The 24,340-nt window shown below is 39.2% G+C and overlaps 1 protein-coding gene across 3 annotated transcripts in view; it reads left to right on the top strand.

Annotated features, from left to right (window-relative positions):
* The first annotated feature begins 290 nt into the window (after positions 1-290).
* Positions 291-24,340, top strand: part of ZNF445 (zinc finger protein 445) — a 56,958-nt gene continuing 32,908 nt past the window's right edge. For 2 of the 3 annotated variants that reach the window (XM_032409129.1, XM_032409131.1), the window contains exon 1: positions 292-579. The gene's annotated coding sequence lies outside the window, so the exon portion shown is untranslated. Of the gene's footprint in view, positions 580-24,340 lie in introns of all 3 variants that reach the window. The other variant, XM_032409134.1, reaches the window with a different exon arrangement.

The raw sequence follows: 24,340 nt of genomic DNA, 5'->3' as shown, positions 1-24,340 counted from the left end.
TTGAATGTTGTTCGGGGAGAAAACAACTGGAAGCCATGGGAAGGTACAGTTTTGCGCGCCTGTGGTTGGAAATCAGCAAGTACCCCTAGACGTGGTGGTGATGAGGGAAGAGGCCCTCCTGGAGTAATGAGTGGCCCCCTTAACAGCTCTCCGTTTGGCCAGAACCAGTCAGCTAGAACTCAGTGCTCCCTATTTTGATCCCTAGTTTTGGATCCTATTCCTCCTGGGGTTGGGGGGGGGGGGGCACACACGTTGGAAGGGATGTGGTCAAATCAGGCAAGGCCCATAGAGCTCTGGCGCCTGACAGGGCATTGGCGAGTGGAGGGCAGGCGCCCAGGGCGTTGCGGCGGGGAGCGGGGGGTGTTGGGGACCAGCCAGGTGCTCACAGACCCGCCAGCAACGCACTGGCGCCACGGAGAAGCCGAGACGTTGGCCCTCCCAGCTTCCTAGAGAGGCCGCCGAGGCCCGGGGCGGCGGCGCGCGTGCGCGACCCGCGCCGACCGAGAGACCGGAGCGGAGCTGGGGGCCCTGGGCAGGTGGTGTGGCCGGAGGACCGACTGTCGGGGGCCTGGGGAGACGGTGAGCGGCCGGGCGGGGCGCGGGGCAGTCGGGGGCCGCTGGCCGGCGCAGGGTTCGGGAGGGCGGCGGGGGCGTTCGGCCCCTCCCGGGCTGAGAGTAAGGGGGCGGGGGGCCGGCTGAGGCCCGGCCTGGAGGCTGCGCCCGGGGCGGTGGTCTAGCCGGGGATCCGATGCCGGCGTCGTTGAGGCGCGTATCTGGAAGCGCTTTGCAGCCCGGGGCAGAGTTGGGAGTAATGGCTTCTGCGCTTTATCCTTTCTCCCAATTATGCAAACAAAGCGTACTCATTATGGACGATTAGATGACGCGGGTGAGTGCCAGAAAAGTAAGAGTAACCGCAATCCGCAAAGAGTTTCGTCTGGATGCTTCCTGACACTTTAAAATTTGTTCATATTTATGCAGACTCGTATACATAAATATATGTATTTATTTATTACGAAATTGGATCATACCATTGCTTTTTAAAAACTTCTTTTAGTATTATGGTGATACAGAAATACTGTGCTAAGATATACATAGTATTTACCATAGGATACAATAAAATTTACCATTTTAACCATTTTAAAGTGTGGCATCATTCGGTGGCATTAAGTACATTCCTACTCTTGCTTCTTGAAAGTTATACTTTAAACCGGCGGGATGCATTTGTTCACATGGTGGTCAAAATTGGTGCCAGCATCATGGCATCACTAAGACATATTTCTGAGAGTATAATGACAAGAAAACATTTTGTTTTCAGTTTATTTTCCGTAGTACACATTACGTAAAGCTGTAAATGCTCAACAAATGACGTTTGTGCAGAAAAATAGTAAAGTCTTGTTTATTAGGGTGATTGTCTCTTTTCAAAATGAAAGCGAAGTATATAAAAAGGGAGTTTTTATTTTTGTAATATATTTTTTTTTACAGATTTTGTTTTAATAAAGGGGAGTTTTTAAACAGAAGGTACAGCTCCAACTTAAAACCACTGTACTGCCTCAGACTTGCATAGGCCTCGGAAACCAGAGAATGGTCTCCTTCTAGGTTAAAAGTGGTGGCCAGGAAAGAACACCATCCTGTTTCAAACTGTTTGTAGTTCAAGAGGGAAAACTCATTAGTATTAGGTACATGGTTTGCAGGGAAATGTCAGTGAGTGGTTTTAGTTGTAATTTGATGAAGGAATTTCAGAGAACTTGCATCTGGGTGGACGTGTGTGCATCTGTGTGTGTATTGAGGGTCTGATGAATGAGGGTGCTCTTACATGTCATGTTAATGCTGGAGAAAGGCAGACAAATTTTGGTTAAAAGCCGTAATCCTTCCTGTAGGTCGAAATGATGGGAATGTTTTGAAGATAAACCTCAATATAGACTTATAAAGGAAACTGAGAACAGCATCAAAAATATTAACTATGCCACTTTAAGTTTTCTGTGGCTCCTGGTGTCCAGGAAGTCTTAGTGCATCATAACCATTCTGTGATATCGGAGAGTTGCTCCAGAGTAAATATACGTAACGTATAGTAACTGTAACTTAATCTTACTTGGCAGTCTTCAGTATTTTTGTATCAGAAACGCTCTGACGGAGCTCCCTCAGGTGAATCATTGCTGTACAAGATTGAATTTTTGAGCTTAAACTTTGCCTTCCCTCATCTTAAAGCTTTTAGCCTTCTTCCTTGTTTTATTATACTGCATCGCTCTGGACACTGTCTAACATACCTGTGTTTTCTTCACTTCGTTGTCTGTCTTCCTATGAGCTCTGCAAGGCAGTATTTCTATTTATTTATTTATTTAGTTAGTTAGTTAGTTAGTCTCATTCACTACAGAGACCTTAGTGCCTGGGGCACAGTAGGTGCTCAGTAGATACTGTTAAGTTAATAAAAGAATGACTCTGAATTGGAGATAAGAATGACAGTATATGGTATCTTTGATTGCCAAGTTAATTTTTAAGCTAAAAAAATAAATCAGAAAAAAACGATAACACGCTTCCTCAATTCAAAAAACCTTTTTTTTTTAGTAATTGTAGACATACAGGGGGTTGCAGAAATTGTACAGAGTTCCCTTATATTCTTTACTCAGTTTACCTAAAGTTAACATCTTGCATAACCATAGTACAGTCATCAAACTTAAGAAATTTACAGTGGCACAGTACTATTAATTAAACTGCTGACTTTAATTAGAGTCCATCAGTTTCTCACTAGTGACCTTTTTCTGTTCCAGGATCCAATCTAGAATCCCTCATTCCATTTAGTTGTCACGTCTCCTTGTTTTCCTTTAGTATATGACATTCTCTCCATCTTTCCTTGTTTTTTGCGACCTTGACGCTTTTGAAGTATGTTGTGCTGGTATTTTTAATGCCTCTCACTTTGGTTTTGTCGGACGTTTTCTCCTGCTTCGATTGAGGATGGTGTTGATATGTCTTATTACTGTTGATATTAATTTTGATCTAGTGGTGTCTGCCACGTGTCACCACTGTAAAGATACTGTCTTTCTCTTTGTAACTAGTGATTATTTGGGGGAAGATACTTTGAGACCTTGCATAACAATATCCTGTTTCTCCTTAACTTTCACCCACTAATTAGCCTTCCTGGTGGATCTTTATTATGATGATGATGATGATGATGATGATGATGATGATGATGTTATGTTAATCACCATACATTACATCATTAGTTTTTGATGTAGTGTTCCATGATTCATTATTTGCGTATAACACCCAGGGCTCCGTGCAGAATGTGCCTCTTTAATACTTCCTGGTGGATCTTATTAGTGTAATGGTCTAATGGTGACTTTCATTTCTGTTATTCCCTCTGCAGTTATTAATTGGAATACTTTCTGAGGAAGAGTTGTGTCTTGTTTCCCTTTGTTTTATTTATTCAGTTAGTTATACCAGTGTGTGATGTTGGGTATGTATTCTTTGAGCTATGATGCAGTGCTGATATTACTTATTTTGTTGCTTAAATTATTCTAGCCTTGGCCATTGGGACCTCTTTGCAGTTGACTCCTGTTGCCTCTTGAAGTGCCCACATCCTTTTTGTTGTCTTTCCCTGACTTTCTGGCACCACAGAATACTCATGTTGTATCTTCCCTTCCCCAGCCCTGGAGACCACCACTTCTCCAAAGAGCCCTAGTTCCGTTTATTGGAGAATGGTATGGAGAAACCAAGTTTGGGGTGCTCGGTTTGAGGACAGACAGTCATTTCTTAATTGATATATTTAAGTATAACGTAACATTCCAATTATGTACTGGAAGCAGTCTTTCTTGTTTCCTTACCAGCGTATGAAATAAAGCATATGTACCCTTACAATGGTAGGAAAAACACAAGAGTAAGAGACTGCTTAATGAGGATTTTAAAAGAAAATAAAATCACATTGTGTATGAGTTGAAGAAGCAAAATGACAAAAGATAAAGAAAGAAAGAGAGGGAGGGAGGAGGTGTGGGGGAGGGAGGGAGGGAGGGAGGAAGGATGGAAAGGAAGGAAGGAAGGAAGGAAGGAAGGCAGGCAGGAAAGAAGGAAGGAAAGATGGGAATGTCCCTGAGAAATGGCCAGGTAATTGCTTGGGATTTTCCCTGTTCTTTACAAAGCCATTTTCATTGTGGGATTGAGACTGGGGTTAAGGTATGAAGCTCTGGGAGAAGAAGCCTGATGAGCTCAGGTTTCCTCCTAGGCCTGGGATGAGTGAAGTTTTTCTTCTGTTCTCAAAAGCTAGTTGGGACATGGAGAAGCCCTGAGGCATTAGGATACCTGAATTTAACCGTGCAGGTTCAGCTCACTGGCCCCCATGTCCTTACTGTGCTCTGGATCTTTCATCCAGAATCCAATAGGCCCTGGGGGTCTTCTCTGGGTTCATGGTTGCAGAAGCTGGACTAACCCCTTCTTTGGTTGAAGGCCTGGAATCCTTTGCCAAATTCCTGGCTTTTGCCCTCAGTTTCCTGTCTGTCAGTCTTCTCATCACCTCTGTCCAGATACTTCACTGATCTCTTCAAACATTTCTGTAACAGCTGCTTCAGAACAGGTCTGCTTGGAGGCTTATTTTTGGTGCTAATTGCACTGTGGGTCTCCATTTCCTGAGATAGGTCTTGCCGCTTACATTTCCTGGTGGATGCATTTCTTCAAAATATTTGTCTCTGGCCTCAAGTTCATTCTCTTTAGGCTCACTGCCAGGTTTCTGGTCACCTGAGCAGCTTTCCAGTTCTTTCATACTTCAGTTTCTTTCTCTTCTCCAGTCTGTCCTACAAGTTTGTCGGGGAAAGTCTCTGTCCCTCTTTCTCTTGACTTTCAGCTTCCTTCTGAGCAGTCGTTTCTGCTACCTGTTTGTGCTGCTGGGGCTCAGCAAGGCTGGAGCCTGCCCCTCTTGCTTCTGAAGCACCGTTTCCTCTCAGCCTTCTTTTGTTGTTGCTGGTCTTCAAGTCTGTCTGTGGGCCTTCAGCCACTTACTTTATCATTTCCCTCCTTTTCCTTTGCTTTTGTTTTCTCAAATACTTACTCTTCTTTTTCTCCCCTAGTTTTCACAGCAAGGCTTCATTTCTCTGCCAGAACTTTAGCAGACTCCTCAGCGTGCATGATCCTTAATGTAGTCCTTTATTTGACTTTTCATGCCCTGAGAGCAAGAGTGTAGTTTCTTTCTGTTAGCGGGATGGCAGCGTGCTTTCTGGTGTGAGCCTCTTTCCGTCTGTGTTTAGTCATTATTTTTTGTCTGTCCTGATAGCATTGGCTGAGTCTGGAAGATGTTGAATAGGTACTGAATAGGAAGATGTTGAATAGGCACTACAAAGAGGGGAAGGCTTCTGGGCGAAGGTAGTGATTTGTTTAAATGTACTTAGTGATGGTGGCAGATGGAGGGTGGTTTCAGGGGAAGATGAGCATCATTTGTGAGCATCGTTAGAGGATGAAAATAAAAATGGCGGCTCTCTGATCTCCAGCTGGAGAGCTGAAAGATAAGGACCCCCACATTCAGTGCGCTTTCAGGGAAAAGCAATCATTTTTGTCTTCCCAGTTTCAACCTCACTCTGTGTTCACCCAGCCTGTGACCAAGCGTTTTTTATCTCAGACACACTGCCCTGTTTCAAATTTCGAAGCCCTATAGATTCCTACCTTGCACGTTCACGCTGCTCCTCCTGGGGAAGGGTGAGAGTCTTGCTGGGATTCTGCTGCTTGCAGGGCCGCTGCTCGGGGATTGGTCGCTGCTGGTGCATGTACCCACTCCGCACTCCCCAGGGAAGGGATAGGGTCTTGCCCTTGTTCTGCGGTTTGATGGGCCCCTGTTCAGAGAGCAGTCCACCAATCCTGCCCCACTTCGTGGTTTATGGCAAACCCAGCTGAGAGCCCGCTGGGCTCGCTGATTGCAGCCGGCTTCCCCACTCCGATTTGTGGGAGCTCTGCTGCACTCAGGCACCTCCATTCATTCTGTGACCCTGGGGATCCTCAGACCACACTGTCCCATCCAGGATTCCGCCCTGTTTCACCACTTGAGCGCCTTTCAGGCAGGGACTTCCCTCACTGGAGCAGACTTCTAAAAGTTCAGATTTTGCCCGCTGCTGCTATATCATTTTCCCTTAGCTGGCTTATGGAGGCTCTCTCCTCCCATGGTTTATCTTCCAATAAATTGCCTCAGATTCACTTCTCCGCCCCTCCTACCTTGCACAAAGTGTCACTTTTCTATTTGTAGAGTTGCAGCAATTCTTTTCTTAGATCCCAGGTTGAGTTCACAGGTGTTCAGAATGATTTGATAGCTATCTAGCTGAATTCATGGATCCAGATGAAACTAGGGTCCCCTACTCCTCTGCTATTTTCCTCCCCTCCTCTACATGCACTCTTAAAGAAAAGAGACCTAGTACACAAATGTTACATTAAAAAAAAATCAAATCACACACACAAAAAAGATCAAATCACTACAAATAAACTAAAGGCTCCTTTAACTACTGTTCTCAAATTCTCCACTCCTATATTCAGTAAGAGTTTTTATGAATCCTTCCAAGCCATTTTAAATTCCTTTGAGTACTTATGTATTTCACACATACATACACTTATATACACATGTATATGATTTTAAGTTTTTTCTACAATTATATCTAGGATTTTTTTTTTTTTCATCTTAACGTATGTTTTTGTCATTGATGGGAACCGTAGTCAAGAGCACCTTCTCCTCTCTTGCATACCAGCATAAGAGTGGCCTTGAGCTGGGAACATTTCTTTGCAAAGAGATAAAGAGCACTCTGAGCTTGTTGCCTTGTCAGGGACTTTCTCTGTTCATTGCTCAATGCATACCCCTTTGTTCTGCCTTAATGCATGTGACCCGTAGGCCCATCCCTGCTTTCTGTATTTCAGACCTCACGGGCAAGGGGTTGAGGGTCAGACTGCATCATGAAGTGTAGTGCTTGTCTCCACACCATCTGTACCACATTGCCTGTGAAGTGGATCTGCTGTTCATGGGGGACCCAGTGGATTACACAAGGTTGAATCTTGTGCACTCTTTCTCTTTTCTCTTGCCGTAAGTAAATATTGTACTGCTTAAGCCTAGTATATATGTTGTCGGGTCTCAGCAACTTAGAATCATGCTCCGATCTCTTCTGTGAGTAGCATTTACCTGCTTTTCAACCTTGGCTGCACAGCCTGAGCACCCAGCCAACAGTGAAATAATAATGTTAATGCTTAAGGGTCTAGTACAATCTTTTAAACCATTGTGCTAGGTGTTTCATCCTAGGAAGTGCTACACTTTTATTTAGCTCTATTGATGAACAAGTCATTTATTTCCAATATTGTGTTATTACAAAGAGTACTCTAGTGAACACCTATGTAAATGTGTATATACCTCTCTAAGTGTTTTTCCAGGGAGATTCCTGGAAGTGAAATTTCTGGAGCCTAAGTAATGTGACTTTTTAGTTTTGCTATAGACTTTCCAACTACCTTTCCTTGTGGTTGTATAAATTTACATTTCTGTCACTGGTGCATGTTTGTGTTCTTTTTTCTGGTCAAGAGATTTTCAAATACTGTCATCATATATCACTTTTCCTTTTATGTTCTTTAGAAATCCTTGCTTGCCCCAAGGTTCTGGCTCTCTCTTTCGTTTTTGAAGTTAAGTCTTAGGAATTCATTTTGTGTGTAATCTTACTTCTTTTTGCCTCGCCAGTTGTCCCAATGCAGGTCATTGAATTATCTGTCCTTCCTACTGTCGTATAATGCTACCTCTGTCATATGCCAGATCTTTGTCTGGGTTCTGTACTGTTCCTTTTATCTGTAGTTTGTATATTCCTTCAGTAGTACTCACTTTTAATTACTATATTTTTATAATAAGCTGTATTGTGTGGTAGAACAAATCTTCCCACCTTTAAAAAGTTGTCTTCAGGGGCACCTGGGTGGGTCAGTCGTTAAGCGTCTGCCTTCAGCTCAGGTCATGATCCCGGGGTCCTGTGATCGAGCCCCGCATCAGGCTCCCTGCTCAGCGGGAAGCCTGCTTCTCCCTCTCCCACTCCCCTGCTTGTGTTCCCTCTCTCACTGTGTCTCTCTCTGTCAAATAAATAAATAAAATCTTAAAAAAAAAAAAGTTGTCTTCACTATTGTTGGCCTTTACTAATTTGTGTGAATTGTAGAATATGTTTATCAACTATGGAAAAGGGCTATATTGGGTTTTGTTGTGATTTTATAGACTTTTTATGTTAATTTAAGAAGAATTGACATCTTGGAAATATTAGATTTCCTATACTTAAGACTTTTTCAGGTCTGTTTTATCTTTTGTCAGTTTACTATTTCCCCATTAAGGTTGTGTACATTTTTAATGAGCTTTATTTCTGGGTATTTTGTGTTTTTGTTCTTGTTGTTGCTGTTGTGTTCTGTTTCTAAATGGTTGTTGCTGGTATATTAGAGAAGTACCGTTATACATTGATTGATATTTAGCTTCCTTAATTATCTCTCATATTAGTTCTGACAGTTTTTCAGTTGATTCTCTTGGATTTTTTTAGATGGATGTTTATCATTCTAAGTAATATTAGCTTTTTAAAACATTTAAAAAATTTTTTTAAGTAATCTCTACACCCAACATGGGGCTTGAACTCACAACCTCAAGGTCAAGAGTCTCATGCTCTACCAACGGAGCCAGCCAAGCACCCCATCTTTGATCCTCCTTTTCTAACAGTTCTCTGTGTATTTTCTTTTTTTCTTTCTTTCTTTCTTTCTTTCTTTCTTTCTTTCTTTCTTTCTTTCTCTTTCTTTCTTCTTTCTTTCTTTCTTTCTTTCTTTCTTTTTCTTTCTTCTTTCTTTCTTTCTTTTTTCTTTGTCTAATTGCATTGGCTAGTATTATATTGTATGATTGTTCCTGATTTTATTTATTTATTTATTTATTAAAGATTTTATTTATTTATTTGACAGAGAGAGACACAGCGAGAGAGGGAACACAAGCAGGGGAGGGGGAGAGGGAGAAGCAGGCTTCCCGCGGAGCAAGGGAGCCCGATGCGGGGCTCGATCCCAGGACCCTGAGATCATGACCTGAGCCGAAGGCAGACGCTTAACGACTGAGCCACCCAGGCGCCCGATTGTTCCTGATTTTAATTGCAAGGCTATTAATGTCTTTCCCATTTGATGTCACATTTGCTATAAATTTCTCTTGGTTTTTCTCCATATCTGGTGGGGGAGTTTCCCTTTATTCCTGGATTGTGAAGAATGTGTACCAAAAAGGAGGTAAAGCTATAGTACACTTTTTTTTAACTTTAAGAGGATACCAATATATGAAGAGCTGTATGATATTAAATTTGAAATTCTTTTTTTTTTTTTTTTTTGTAAAGATTTTATTTATTTGACAGAGAGAGACACAGCGAGAGAGGGAACACAAGCAGGGGGAGTGGGAGAGGGAGAAGTAGGCTTCCCACAGAGCAGGGAGCCCGCTGCGGGGCTCGATCCCAGGACCCCGGAATCATGACCTGAGCCGAAGGCAGACGCTTAACGACTGAGCCACCCAGGTGCCCCTAAATTTGAAATTCTTGATGAATATTCGGGTTATTTTTTCCTTTTGACTGTTATGAATAATGCTGCTATGAACATTTATGTACAAATTTTTTGTGGACTTGTCTTTTCATTTATCTTGGAGATTGTGTGTGTGTGTGTGTGTGTGTGTGTATGTATATATGTATGTATATACATATATATGTATGTATATACATATATATGTATGTATATACATATATATGTATATATTTGTATCTCCACGGATATATGCAGTTGCAAGTAGTAAAGCATGTTTAACTTACTGAAGAATTGCCAGGCTGTTTTCTAATGTGGCAGCACGTGAGTGTTCTGTTATCTCCCCAGTCTTATCAACACATGTTATTTTCAGACATTTGACTCTGGCCATCCGAGTGGGTGTGAAGGGTGGTGTTGATCTGCCTTTTTCTGATGACTAATGTTGAGTATCCTGTGTGTGTTTCAGTCATTTTTGTATTTTCTTTGGAGAAACATCTATTCAGATGCTTTGTCCAATTTTAACTGTATTTGTCTTTTTATTATTGAATTGTAAGGGTTCTTTATGTATTCTAGATACAAATCCCTTATAAGATAATGTGATTTTCAAATATTTTTCCTAGTCTGTGGCTTGTCTTTTCACTTTCCTCATATGTCCTTTGAAGCACAATAGATTTAAATTTTGATGAAGTGCAATTTCTCTATTTTTAATTTTATTTGCATGTGCTTTTGATATGTATTTGGTAGAATGCATTACCTAATCCAGTGTCACGAAATATTATATTTATGTTTTCTAATAACAGTTTTGTAGTTTTAGCTAGTACCTTTAGGTCTGCAGTTAATTAATTCACTTAAAATCAATTTAATTAACATATAGTGTATTATTATTTTCAGAGGTAGAATTTCGTGATTTCATCAGTTGCGTATAACACCCAGTGCTCATTATATCAAGTGCCTTCCTTAACTCCCATCACCCATTTACTCTATCCTCCCCCCCACCTCCCCTCCAGCAAACCTCAGTTTGTTTCCTATAGTTAAGAGTCTCTTACGGTTTATCTCCCTCTCTGATTTCGTCTTATTTTATTTTTCCTTCCCTTCCCCCTATACTCATCTGTTTTGTTTCTTAAATTCCACATATGAGTGAAATCATATGGTATTTGTCTTTCTCTGACTGACTTATTTTGCTTAGCATAATACCCTCTAATTCCATCCACGTTGTTGCAGATGGCAAGATTCCATTCTTTTTGATGGCTGAGTAATAATCCATTATATATATACCACCTCTTCTTTATCCATTCCTTTGTCCTTCGATAGGTCTGCAGTTAATTTTGAGTTAATTTTTGTATATTGCCTTATGTAAGGGTCCAACTTCATTCTTATTTATGTAAACTTACGGTTGTCCCAGCACCATTTGTGGAAAAAACTATTCTTTCCCCCTTCAGTGGTCTTGGCACCCTTGTCAAAAATAAATTGACCATAGATATATGGGTTTATTTTGGGACTCTTAATTCTGTTTAATTGATCTCTGTCTGTGCTTATACCAGCACCACACTTTCTTGGTGACTGCTGCTTTATGAAGTAAGTTTTGAAATTAGGAGTGTGTCTTCCAGTTTATTCTTTTTCAAGATCTTGTTGGGTATGCTGGGCCTCTTCAGTTTCCATATGTTAGGATTAGTTTTTCAATCTCTATAAAGAAGCCAGATGGGATTTTAATAGGGATTGCATTGAATCTTCATATAATTTGGGAGTACTGTCATTTGACAATATTTTGTTTTCTGATCCATGAACAGAGTGTCTTTCCATTTACTTAAATCCTTAATTTCTTCTAACAATGTAGTGTTCAGGGTATAAGTTTCGTTTTTCCTTTGAAAATTCATTCCTAAGTATTTTATTTTTCATGTGATTATAAATATTGTAAGTATATATTGTTTCTTAATTTTATTTTTGATTTGTTCATTTCTACTATAGAAATACCATTAATTTTTGCAAATTGGTCTTATATCCTCCAATCTTGCTGAACTCTTTTTTAGCCTAATAGCTTTTAGTGGAGTACTTACGATTTCCTATATCTGTATCATGTCATTTGTGAATAGAAATTGTTCCATTTCTTCTTTTCCTTTCCTGTATGGGTACCTTTTTTAAAAGATTAATTCCACTATAATTAACATACACTGTTATATTAATTTCAGGTGTACAATATAGTGATTCAGCAATTCTATACATTACTTAGTGCTCATCATGATAAATGTGCACTTAATTGCCTTCACTTATTTTACTCATTTCCCCACCCACCTCCCCTCTGGTAACCATCAATTCTCTAAGAGTGTGGTTTTTTGGTGTCTTCTTCTCTGCTCATTTTTTTTTTTTAATTTCTTAAATTCTACATGAGTGAAATCATATGGTATTTGTCTCTCTCTGAATGACTTATTTCACTTAATATTATACTCTCTAGATCCATCCATCTTGTTGCAAATGCCAAGTGTCATTCTTTTTTCATGGCTGAGTAATATTTTATTGTGTGTGTGTATACACACACACACACATACAGGCACACACACATCCCACATCTTTATCCATTCATCTTTTGATGGACACTTGGATTGCTTCCCCAATTTGGCTATTGTAAATAACAGTGCAATAAACATAGAGGTGCATATATATCTTTTTGAATTAGTGTTTTTGTATTCTTTGGATAACTACCCAGTAGTGGAATTAACTGTACTATATGGTAGTTCTATTTTTAATCTTTTGAGAAACCTCCGAACTGTTTTCCAGAGTGGCTGCACCAGTTTGCATTCCTGCCAACAGTACCTGAGGGTTCCTTTTTCTCCACATCCTGGCCAACATTTGTTATATCTTGTGTTTTTTATTTTAGCCATTCTGACAAATGTGAGGTGATATCTCATGTGGTAATGATTTGCATTTCCCTGAAGATAAGTGATGTTGAGCATTTTTTCATATGTCTGTTGGCCATCTGGATGTCTTCTTTAGAGAAATGTCTGTTCATGCCTTGTGCCTGTTTTCAAGTTGGATTATTTCCTTTTCTTTTGGTGTTGAGTTTTATCAGTTCTTTATATATTTTGGATACTAATATTTTATCAGATATGTCATTTGCAAATATCTTTTTCCATTCAGTAGATTGTCTTTTAATTTTGTTGATTTTTTCCTTTGCTGTGCAGAAACCTTTTAATTTGATGTAGTACCAACAGTTTATTTTTGCTTTTGTTTCCCTTGCCTCAGGAGACCTACATAGAAAAATGTTGCTATGGCCAATTTCAGAGAATTATTGCCTGGGCTGTCTCGTGGGATTTTTGTTTCAGGTCTCACATTTAGGTGTTTAATCCACTTTGAGTTTATTTTTGTGTATGGCGTAAAAAAGTGGACCAGTTTCAGTCTTTTGCATGTGGCTGTCCAGTTTTCCCAGCACCATTTGTTGAAGAGACTATTTCCTATTGCATATTCTTTCCTCCTTTGTCGAAGATCAATTGACCATATAATCATGGGTTTATTTCTAGGTTTTCTTTTCTGCTCCATTGATCTGTTTGTTTTATGTGTGAGTACCAACTATTTTGATTACTATAGCTTTGTAGTGTACCTTGAAATCTGGAATTGTGATACCTTCAGTATGTTCTTTTTCAAGGTTACTTTGGCTACTTAGGGTCTTTTGTGGTTCTATACAAATTTTAGGATTGTTTGTTCTCTGAAAAATGCTGTTGGTACTTTGATAAGAACTGTATTAAGTGTGAAGATTGCTTTGCATAATATCCACATTTTAACAAAATTTGTTCTCCCAAAACATGAGCATGGAATATCTTTCCATTTGTATTATCTTCAATTTCATTCATCAGTGTTTTATAGTCTTCAGAGTACAGGTCTTTCACCTCCTTGGTTAAGTTTATTTCTAGGTATTTTATTATTTTTGGTGCAGTTGTGAATAGGATTATTTTCATTTTTTTTAAGATTTATTTTAGAGAGAGGGAGAGAGAGCGCTCAAGTGGGAAGGGCAAAGGGGAGGATAGAGAATTTCAAGCAGACTCCATGCTGAGTGTGGAGCCCCATGTGGGGCTCGATCTCATGACCTTGAGATCGTGACCTGAACTGAATCCAAGAGTTGGATGCCCAACCAGTTGTGCCACCCAGACACCCTGGCATTGCTTTCTTAATTTCTCTTTCTGCTGCTTCATTATTAGTGTATAGAAATGCAGTGGATTTTTCTGTATAGTGATCTTGTATCCTGCAACCTTATTGAATTCATTTATCAGTTCTAATAGTTTTTTTTTATGGCGTCTTTAGAGTTTTTTATATATGTAATATTGTCATCCATAAATAGTGAAAGTTTTACTTCATTCTTACTGATTTGGATGTTTTTTTTTCCTTTTTTTGTCTGATTGCTGTGGCTAGGATTTGCAGTACTATGTTGAATAAAAGTAGTGAGAGTGGACATCCTTGTCTTGTTCCTGATCTTAGGTGGAAAGCTTTCAGTTCTTCTCCGTTAAGTATGTTAGCTGTGGGTTTTTCATATATGGTCTTTATTATGTTGAGGTGTGTTCCCTTTACACCTACTTTGTTGTGGGCTTTTTTTTTTTTTTTTTTTTATTAATGGATGTTCATAAAAAAGTTTTTTTTTTTTTACTTTTTTTTTTCATTTTTTTAAATTTTTTTTGGGTTTTTTTTTTTTTTTTTTTTGATGAATGGATGTTCATCAAAAAGTATGTACTTTGTCACATTTTTTCTGCATCTATTGAAATGATCATATGGTTTTTATTTTTTCTCTTGTTGATGTGATGTATCACATTGATTTGTGAATATTGAATCACCCTTGAATAAATTCCACTTATTCATGGTGAATGATTATTTTAATGTGTTGTTGGATTCAGTTTGCTAGTATTTTATTGAGGACTTGTGTATCTGTGTTCATCATGGATACTGGCCTGTAGTTCTCTTTTTTAGTGGTGTATTTGTCAGGTTTTGATATCAGGGTAATGCTGGTCTCAGAGTGAATTTGGAAGCTTTCATTCCTTTTCTATTTTTTTGAATAGTTTGAAAAGAATAGATATGAACTTTTCTTTAAATGTTTGATAGAATTCCCCTGTGAAGCCATCTGGTCCTGGGCTTCTGTTTATTGGGAGTTTTTTGATTACTGAACAGTTTCATTTCTGGTAATTGGTCTGTTTAAATTTTCTGTTTCTTCCTGATTCAGTTTTGGGAGGTTACATGTTTCTAGGAAATTACCCATTTCTTCTAGGTTGTTCAGTTTGTTGGGATATAATTTTCTTTTATAATCCTTTGTATTTTTGTGGTGTTGTTTCTCTTTCATTTCTGAGTTTGTTTGAGTCCTCTCTCTCTCTCGATGAGTCTGGATAAAGGTTTATCAATTTTGTTGATCTTTTCAAAGAACAAGGTCCCTATTTTATTGATCTGTTTTGGGTTTTTTTTTGTTTCATTTTCATTTATTTCTGCTCCAATCTTTATTATTTCCTTCCTCCTTCCTTCTTCTTTTAGATTTTCTTTAATCTTCATTTTGCTTTAAGTGTAAGGTTAAGTTTTTTGCCTGAGATTTTTCTTCATTGTTGAGGTATGCTTGTATTACTATTAACTTCCATCTTAGAAAAGCTTTTGCTGCATCCCAAAGATTTTGGACTGTTGTGTTTTCATTTCCATTTTCCCCGATGTATTTTTTTTATTTCTTTTTTTATTTCTTGGTTGATCCATTCATTGTTTACTCACATGTTATTTCCATGTATTTGTGTTCTTTCCAGATTTTTTCTTGTATATAATTTCTAGTTTCATAGCATGTGGTCAGAAAAGTTACATGGTATAACTTGGATCTTTTTGAATTTGTTGAAACTTGTTTTACGGACAAACATATGATCTATTCTGAAGAATGTATGTGCACTTGAAAAGAATATATATCTACTGTTTTGGGATGGAGTATTCTGAATATATCTTGATATCCATCTGGTCTAAGGTGTCACTCATATCCACTCTTCCTTTGATTTTTTTTTTTGGGGTGATCTATCTATTGATGTAAGTGCGTTGTTAAAGTTCCTTACTATATTTTTCTTTCTTTAGAATTTTGGGAGGCACTGGGGTGCCTGGGTGGCTCAGATGGTTAAGCGTCTGCCTTCAGCTCAGGTCATGATCCCGGGGTCCTGGGATTGAGTCCCGCATCGGGCTCCCTGCTAGGCGGGGAGCCTGCTTCTCCCTCTGCCTCTGCCTTTCTCTCTCTCTCTCTCTGACTCCCATGAATAAATAAATAAAACATTAAAAAAAAAAATTTTGGGAGGCACTTTCGTCTAACAGACCAAAATACGCCCAAAATCTAGTGTGTGGCAGTGATCTATGCACCAGCCTGATCATATTTGATCATACTCTGTTATTTTTTTGTTTTGTTTGTTTTGTTTTTATCTTTTTCTTTTTCTTTTACCTTTCGTTCTCTTTTCCCCCAGCTTCAGGTCTTTTCTGATTTGTTTAGTGTATATTTTCTGGGGACGTTGTTACCCTGTTAGCATTTTGTTCTCTCATTCATCTATTCTCCTCTGGACAAAATGACAAGATGGAAAAAATCACCTCAAAAAAAAGAACAAGAGGCAGTACTGACTGCCAGGGACCTAATCAATACAGGCATTAGTAAGATGTCGGAACTAGAATTCAGAATGATGATTTTAAAGATACTAGCTGGACTTGAAAAAAGTATGGAAGTTATTAGAGAAACCCTTTCTGGAGAAATAAAAACTAAAATCTAACCAAGTTGAAATCAAAAAGGCTGTTAATGAGGTGCAATAAAAAATGGGGGCGCTAATTGCTACGGTAAATGAGGCAGAAAAGAGAATTAGTGATATAGAAGACCAAATGATGGAAAATCAAGAAGCTGAGAAAAAGAGAGGTAAACAACTACTGGATCATGAGGTCAGAATATGAGAGATAAGCGATACCATAAGATGAAACAACATTAGAATAATTGAGATCCCAGAAGAAGAAGAAGGAGAGAGAGGGGCAGAAGGTATATTGGAGCAAATTATAGCAGAGAACTTCCCTAATTTGGGGAAGGAAACAGGCATCAAAATCCAGGAGGCACAGAGAACCCCTCTAAAATCAGTAAAAATAGGGCAACACCCCGACATCTAATAGTACAACTTACGAGTCTCAGAGACAAAGAGAAAATCCTGAAAGCAGCTCGGGAGAAGAGATCTGTAACCTGCAATGGTAGAAACATTAGATTGGCAACAGACCTATCCACAGAGACCTGGCAGGCCAGAAAGGACTGGCAGGATATATTCAGAGCACTAAATGAGAAAAATATGCAGCCAAGAATACTATATCCAGCTAGGCTGTCATTGAAAAGGAGAGATAAAAAGCTTCCAGGACAAACAAAAACTAAAGGAATTTGCAAACACAAAACCAGCTCTACAAGAAATGTTGAAAGGGGTCCCCTAAGCAAAGAGAGAGCCTAAAAGCAACATAGACCAGAAAGGAACACAGACAATATACACTAACAGTCACCTTACAGGCAATACAATGGCACTAAATTCATACCTTTCAATAGTTACCCTGAAAGTAAATGGGCTAAATGCCCCAATCAAAAGACACAGGGTATCCGATTGGATAAAAAAAGAAGACCCATCGATATGCTGTCTGCAAGAGACTCATTTTAGACCCAAAGACACCCCCAGATTGAAAGTGAAGGGGTGGAAAACCATTTGCCATGCTAATGGACACCAAAAGAAAGCTGGGGTGGTAATCCTTATATCAGACAAATTAGATTTTAAACCAAAGACAGTAATAAGAGATGAGGAAGGACACTATATCATACTTAAAGGGTCTGTCCAATAAGAACATCCAACAATTGTAAATATCTATGCACCTAACATGGGAGCAGCCAATTATATAAGGCAATTAAGAAGAAAAGCAAAGAAACACATTGACAACAATACAGTAATAGTGGGGGACTTTAACATCCCCCTCGCTGAAATGGACAGATCATCCAAGCAAAAGATCAACAAGGAAATAAATGCTTTAAATGACACACTGAACAAATGGACTTCACAGATATATTCAGAACATTCCATTCCAAAGCAACAGAATACACATTCTTCTCTAGTGCCCATGGAACATTCCCCAGAATAGATCACATCCTAGGTCACAAATCAGGTCTCAACCGGTACCAAAAGATTGGGATCATTCCCTGCCTATTTTCAGACCACAGTGCTTTGAAACTAGAACTCAATCACAAGAGGAACGTCGGAAAGAACTCAAATACATGGAGGCTAAAGAGCATCCTACTAAAGAATGAATGGGTCAACCAGGAAATTAAAGAAGAATTAAAAAAATTCATGGAAACCAATGAAAATGAAAACACAACTGTTCAAAATCTTTGGGATGCAGCAAAGGCAGTCCTAAGAGGAAAGTATATAGCAATACAAGCCTCTCTCAAGAAACAAGAAAGGTCTCAAGTACACAACCTAACCCTACACCTAAAGGAGCTGGAGAAAGAACAGCAAATAAAGCCTAAACCCAGCAGGAGAAGAGAAATAATAAAGATCAGAGCAGAAATCAATGAAATAGAAACCAAAACAACAGTAGAACAGATCAGTAAAACTGGGAGCTAGTTCTTTGAAAGAATTAACAAGATTGATAAACCCCTGGCCAGACGTATCAAAAGGAAAAGAGAAATGACCCAAATCAACAAAATCATGAATGAAAGAGGAGAGATCACAACCAACACCAAAGAAATACAAACAAATTTAAGAAATATTATGAGCAACTATATGCCAGCAAATCTGATAATCTGGAAGAAATGGATGCATTCCTAGAGATGTATCAACTACCAAAACTGAACCTGGAAGAAATAGAAAACCTGAACAGACCTATAACCACTAAGGAAATTGAAGCAATCATCAAAAATCTCCCAACAAAAAAAGGCCCAGGGCCAGATGGCTTCCCAGGGGAATTCTACCAAACATTTTTTTTTTTTTAAACATTTTATTTATTCATTCAAGACACAGAGAGAGAGAGAGAGAGAGAGCACGAGCATGGGGAGAGGCAGAGGGAGAAGCAGGCTCCCCGCTGAACCAGGAGCTGGACATGGGCCTCGATCCCAGGACCCTGGGGTCATGACCCGAGCTGAAGGCAGATGCTTAACCATCTGAGCCACCCAGGCACCCCTCTACCAAACATTTAAAGAAGAATTAATACCTATTCTTCTGAAACTGTTCCAAAAAATAGAAATGGAAGGAAAACTTCCGAACTCATTTTATGAGGCCACCATTACCTTGATCCCCAAACCAGACAAAGACCCCATCAAAGAGGAGAATTACAGACCAATATCCTTGATGAACATGGATGCAAAAATTCTCACCAAAATACTAGCCAATAGGATCCAACAGTACATTAAAAGGATTATTCACTACGACCAAGTGGGATTTATCCCTGGGCTGCAGGTTTGGTTCAACATCCGCAAATCAATGTGATACAATACATTAATAAAAGAAAGAACAAGAACCATATGATCCTCTCAATAGATGCAGAAAAAGCATTTGACAAAGTGCAGCATCCTTTCTTGATCAAAACTCTTCAGAGTATAGGGATAGAGGGTACATAACTCAATATCATAAAAGCTATCTATGAAAAACCCACAGCGAATATCATTCTCAATGGGGAAAAACTGAGAGCTTCCCCCCTAAGGTCAGGAATGCAGCAGGGATGTCCACTATCACCAGTGCTATTCAACATAGTATTAGAAGTCCTAGCCACAGCAATCAGACAACAAAGAGAAATAAAAGGCATCCAAATCGGCAAAGAAGAAGTCAAACTCTCACTCTTTGCAGATGATGTGATACTTTATGTGGAAAACCCAAAAGACTCCACCCCAAAACTGCTAGAACTCATACAGGAATTCAGTAAAGTGGCAGGATATAAAATCAATGCACAGAAATCAGTGGCATTCCTATACACCAACAACAAGTCAGAAGAAAGAGAAATTAAGGAGTCGATCCCATTTACAGCTGCACTCAAAACCATAAGAAGGCTAGGAATAAATCTAACCAAAGAGGCAAAGACGCTGTACTCAGAAAACTATAAAATACTCATGAAAGAAATTGAGGAAGACACAAAGAAATGGAAAAACGGTCCATGCTCATGGATTGGAAGAACAAATATTGTGAAGATGTCAATGCTATACATTCAGTGCAATCCCCATCAAAATATGGGGATCATCAAAATGGTCCAAAATGATCCAGAATATGGATCATCAAAATACCATCCACTTTTTTCAAAGAAATGGAACAAATAATCCTAAAATTTATATGGAACCAGAAAAGACCCTGAATACCCAGAGGAATGTTGAAAAAGAAAAGCAAAGCTGGCGGCATCACAATTCCGGACTTCAAGCTCTATTACAACGCTGTCATCATCAAGGCAGTATGGTACTGGCACAAAAACAGACACATAGTTCAATGGAACAGAATAGAGAGCCCAGAAATGGACCCTCAACTCTATGGTCAACTAATCTTCGACAAAGCAGGAAAGAATGTCCAGTGGAAAAAAGACAGTCTCTTCAACAAATGGTGTTGGGAAAATTGGACAGCCACATGCAGAAGAATGAAACTGGACCATTTCCTTACACCACACACAAAAATAGACTCCAAATGGTTGAAAGACCTAAACGTGAGACAGGAGTCCATGAAAATCCTAAAGGAGAACACAGGCAGCAACCTCTTCGACCTCAGCCACAGCAGCTTCTTCCTAGAAACATCGCCAGAGGCAAGGGAAGCAAAGGCAGAAATGAACTATTGGGACTTCATCAAGATAAAAAGCTTTTGCACAGCAAAAGAAACAGTCAACAAAACCAAAAGACAACCGACAGAATGGGAGAAGATATTTGCAAATGACATACCAGATGAAGGGCTAGTATCCAAAATCTATAAAGAATTTCTTAAACTCAACACTCAAAGAACAAATGATCCAATCAAGAAATGGGCAGAAGACATGAACAGACATTTTTCCAAAGAAGACATCCAAATGGCCAACAGACACATGAAAAAGTGCTCAACATCACTCGGCATCAGGGAAATCCAACTCAAAACCTCAATGAGATGTCACCTCACACCAGTCAGAATGGCTAAAATTAACAAGTCAGGAAACGACAGATGTTGGCGGGGATGCGGAGAAAGGGGAACCCTCCTACACTGTTGGTGGGAATGCAAGCTGGTGCAGCCACTCTGGAAAACAGTATGGAGGTTCTTCAAAAAGTTGAAAATAGAGCTAACATACAATCCAGCAATTGCACTACCGGGTATTTACCCCAAAGATACAAATGAAGGGGTACGTGTACCCCGATGTTTATAGCAGCAATGTCCACAATAGCCAAACTGTGGAAAGAGCCAAGATGTCCATCGACAGATGAATGGATAAAGAAGACCCGGTATATCTATACAATGGAATATTATGCAGCCATCAAAAGGAATGAGATCTTGCCATTTGCAACAACGTGGATAGAACTGGAGGGTGTTATGTTGAGCGAAATAAGTCAATCAGAGAAAGACATGTATCATATGACCTCACTGTTACGAGGAATTCTCAATCTCAGGAAACAAACTGAGGGTTGCTGGAGTGTGGGGGGGGTGACTTAACTGACTGAGCTACTCAAGCACCCCTATTTTTTCTTTTTCTCAATTTTTTATATATAGTTATACTATATAGGCTAATAGTATTTTCAGGAGTAGAATTTAATAAGTCATCACTGCCATATAACACCCCATGTTCAACACACCGAGTGCCATCCTTAATACCCATCATCCATCTAACTCAATCCACCACCCACCTCCTTCCATCAACCCTCAGTTTGTTCTCTATAAGAGTTTCATGGTTTATTCCCTCCATCTTTTTTTCCCCTTCCTGTATGTTCATCTGTTTTGTTCTTAAATTCCACATATGAGTGAAATCATATGGTATTTGTCTTTCTCTGGCTGACTTATTTCACTTAGCATAATACATTAATTCTAGCTCTATCCACTTCATTCAAATGGTGAGATTTCATTCCTTTTGATGGCTGAGTAATATTCCATTGTATGTATATACCACATCTTTATCCATTCATCAGTCAATGGATATTTGGGCTCTTTCCATATTTGACTGTTGTTGATAATGCTGGAATAAACATCGGGCTACTTGTACCCCTTTGAATCTGTACTTTCGTATCCTTTGGGTAAATACCTAGCAGTGTCATTGCTGGATTGTAGAGTAGTTCTATTTTTAACTTTTTGAGGAACATCCATACTATTTTCTACAGTGGCTGCACCAATTTGCATTCCCACCAACAGTGCAAAGGGTGCCCCTTTCTTCACATCCTTGTCTACACTTGTTCTTTCTTGTGTTATTAATTTAGCCATTTTGATGGGTGTGAGATGATATCTCATCATGGTGTTGATTTGTATTTCCCTGATGCCAAGTGATGTTGAGCATCTTTTCATGTGCCTGTTAACTATCTAAGAAGATGTCTTCTTTGGAGAAGTGTCTGTTCATGTCTTCTGCCCATTTCTTGACTGCATTCTTTGTTTTTTGGGTGTTGAGTTTGATTAAGTTCTTTATAGATCTTGGATACCAGCCCTTTATCTGATATGTCATTTGCAAATATCTTCTCCCATTCCATAGGTTGCCTTTTAGTTTTGTCGACTGTTTCCTTTGCTGTGCAAAAGCTTTTTATGCTGATGAAGTCCCAATAGTTCATATTTGGTTTTGTTTCCCTTGCCTTTACAAATGTGTCTTGCAAGAAGTGGCTGCAGCTGAGGTCGAAGAGGTTACTGCCTGTGTTCTCCTCTAGGATTTTGATGGATTCCTGTGTCACATTGAGGTCTTTCATCCATTTTGAGTTTATCTTTGTGAATGGTGTTAGAGAATGGTCCAGTTTCATTCTTCTGCATGTGGCTGTCCAATTTTCCCAGCACCATTTATTGAAGTGACTATCTTTTTTCCATTGGATACTCTTTCCTGCTCTGTGGAAGTTTAGTTGACCATAGAGTTGAGGGTCCATTTCTGGATTCTCTACTCTGTGCCATTGACCTGTGTATCTTTTTCTTTGCCAGTACCGTACTGTTTTGATGATTACAGCTTTGTAATAGAACTTGAAGTCTGGAATTGTGATGCCTCCAGGTTTGGTTTTCTTTTTCTACATTCTTTTGGCTATTCAGGGTCTTTTGTGGTTCCATAGAAATTTTAGGACTGTTTGTACCAGCTCTGTGAAAAATGCTGATGGTATTTTGATAGGGGATGAACTGAATATGTAGATTGCTCTGGGTAGCATAGACATTTTAACAATATTTGTTCTTCCAATCGATGAGTATGCAATGGTTTTCCATTTCTTTGTGTCTTCTTCAGTTTCTTTTATAAGTGCTCTGCAGCTCTCAGAGTATAGATCTTTTACCTCTTTGGTTAGGCTTATTCCTAGGTATCTTATGTTTTTTGGTACAATTGTAAATGGGATCGATTCTTGGTTTCTCTTTTTCCTGCCTCATTGTTAGTGTACAGAAATGAAACTGACTTCTTTGCATTGATTTTATGTCCTGGGACTTTGCTGAATTCTAGCAATTTTGGAGTGAAGTCTTTTGGGTTTTCTACATAGAGTATCATGTCCTCTGAGATTGAGAGTGTACTACTTTTTTGCCAATTTGGATGCCTTTTATTTCTTTTTGTTGTCTTATTGCTGATGCTAGGACTTCCAGTACCATGTTGAACAACAGTGGTGACAGTGGACATCTCTTTATCTTCCTGACCTAAGGGGAAAAGCTCTCAGTTTTTACCTGTTGAGGATGATATTCCCTCTTTCATGTATGGCTTTTATGATGCTGAGGTATGTTCTCTCCATCCCTACCCAGTGGAGAGGTTTTATCAAGAAAGGATGCTGAATTTTGTCAAATGCTTTTTCTGCATCTATTGAGAGGATCATATGGTACTTGTCCTTTCTTTTATTAAAGCGATGTATCACATTGATTGATTTGTGGATGTTGAACCACCCCTGCAGCACAGGAATTAATACCACTTTGTTGTAGTGAATAATCCTTTAAATGTCCTGTTGGATCCTGTTAGCCAGTATCTTGGTGAGAATTATTGCATCCTTGTTCATCAGGGATATTGGTCTGTAATTCTCCTTTTTGGTGGGGTCATTGTCTGGTTTTGGGATCAAGGTAATGCTGGCCTCATACAATGAGTTCGGAAGTTTTTCTTCCATTTCTTTTTTTTTTTTTAAAGATTTATTTGTTTATGTTTGAGAGAGAGAGAACAAACACACAAGCAGGGGGAGGGGCAAAGGGAGAAGCAGACTCCCTGCTGAGCAGGGAGCACAATGTGGGACTCCATCCCAGGACCGTGGGATCATGACCTGAGCTAAAGGCAGATGCTTAACTGACTGAGCCACCCAGGTGCCCTTCCATTTCTATTTCTTTTTTTTTTTTTGAAAAATTTTGAGGAGAATAGGTATTAATTCTTCTTTAAATGTTTGGTAGAATTCCACTGGGAGGCCATCTGGCCATGATTGGTTTATTGGGAGATTTTTGATTACTCCCTAGTTTATTGGGAGATTTTTGATTACTGCTTCAATTTCTTCGCTGGCTATGCGTCTGTTCAGCTTTTCTTTCTTGGTTCAGTTTTGGTAGTTTATGTTTCTAGGAATGCATTGATTTTTTAAAAAATTTTTTATTGTTATGTTAATCACCATACATTACATCATTAGTTTTTGATGTAGTGTTCCATGATTGATTGATTGTGCATAACACCCAGTGCTCCATGCAGAACGTGCCCTCTTTAATACCCATCACCAGGCTAACCCATCCTCCCACCCCCCTCCCCTCTA

The sequence above is a fragment of the Phoca vitulina genome, unplaced genomic scaffold, assembly GCF_004348235.1.
Source record: "Phoca vitulina isolate PV1807 unplaced genomic scaffold, GSC_HSeal_1.0 scaffold10, whole genome shotgun sequence".
Taxonomy (NCBI): domain Eukaryota; kingdom Metazoa; phylum Chordata; class Mammalia; order Carnivora; family Phocidae; genus Phoca; species Phoca vitulina.
The sequence above is the reverse complement of the archived record's forward strand: the minus strand, read 5'-3'. Positions and strand labels throughout refer to the sequence as shown.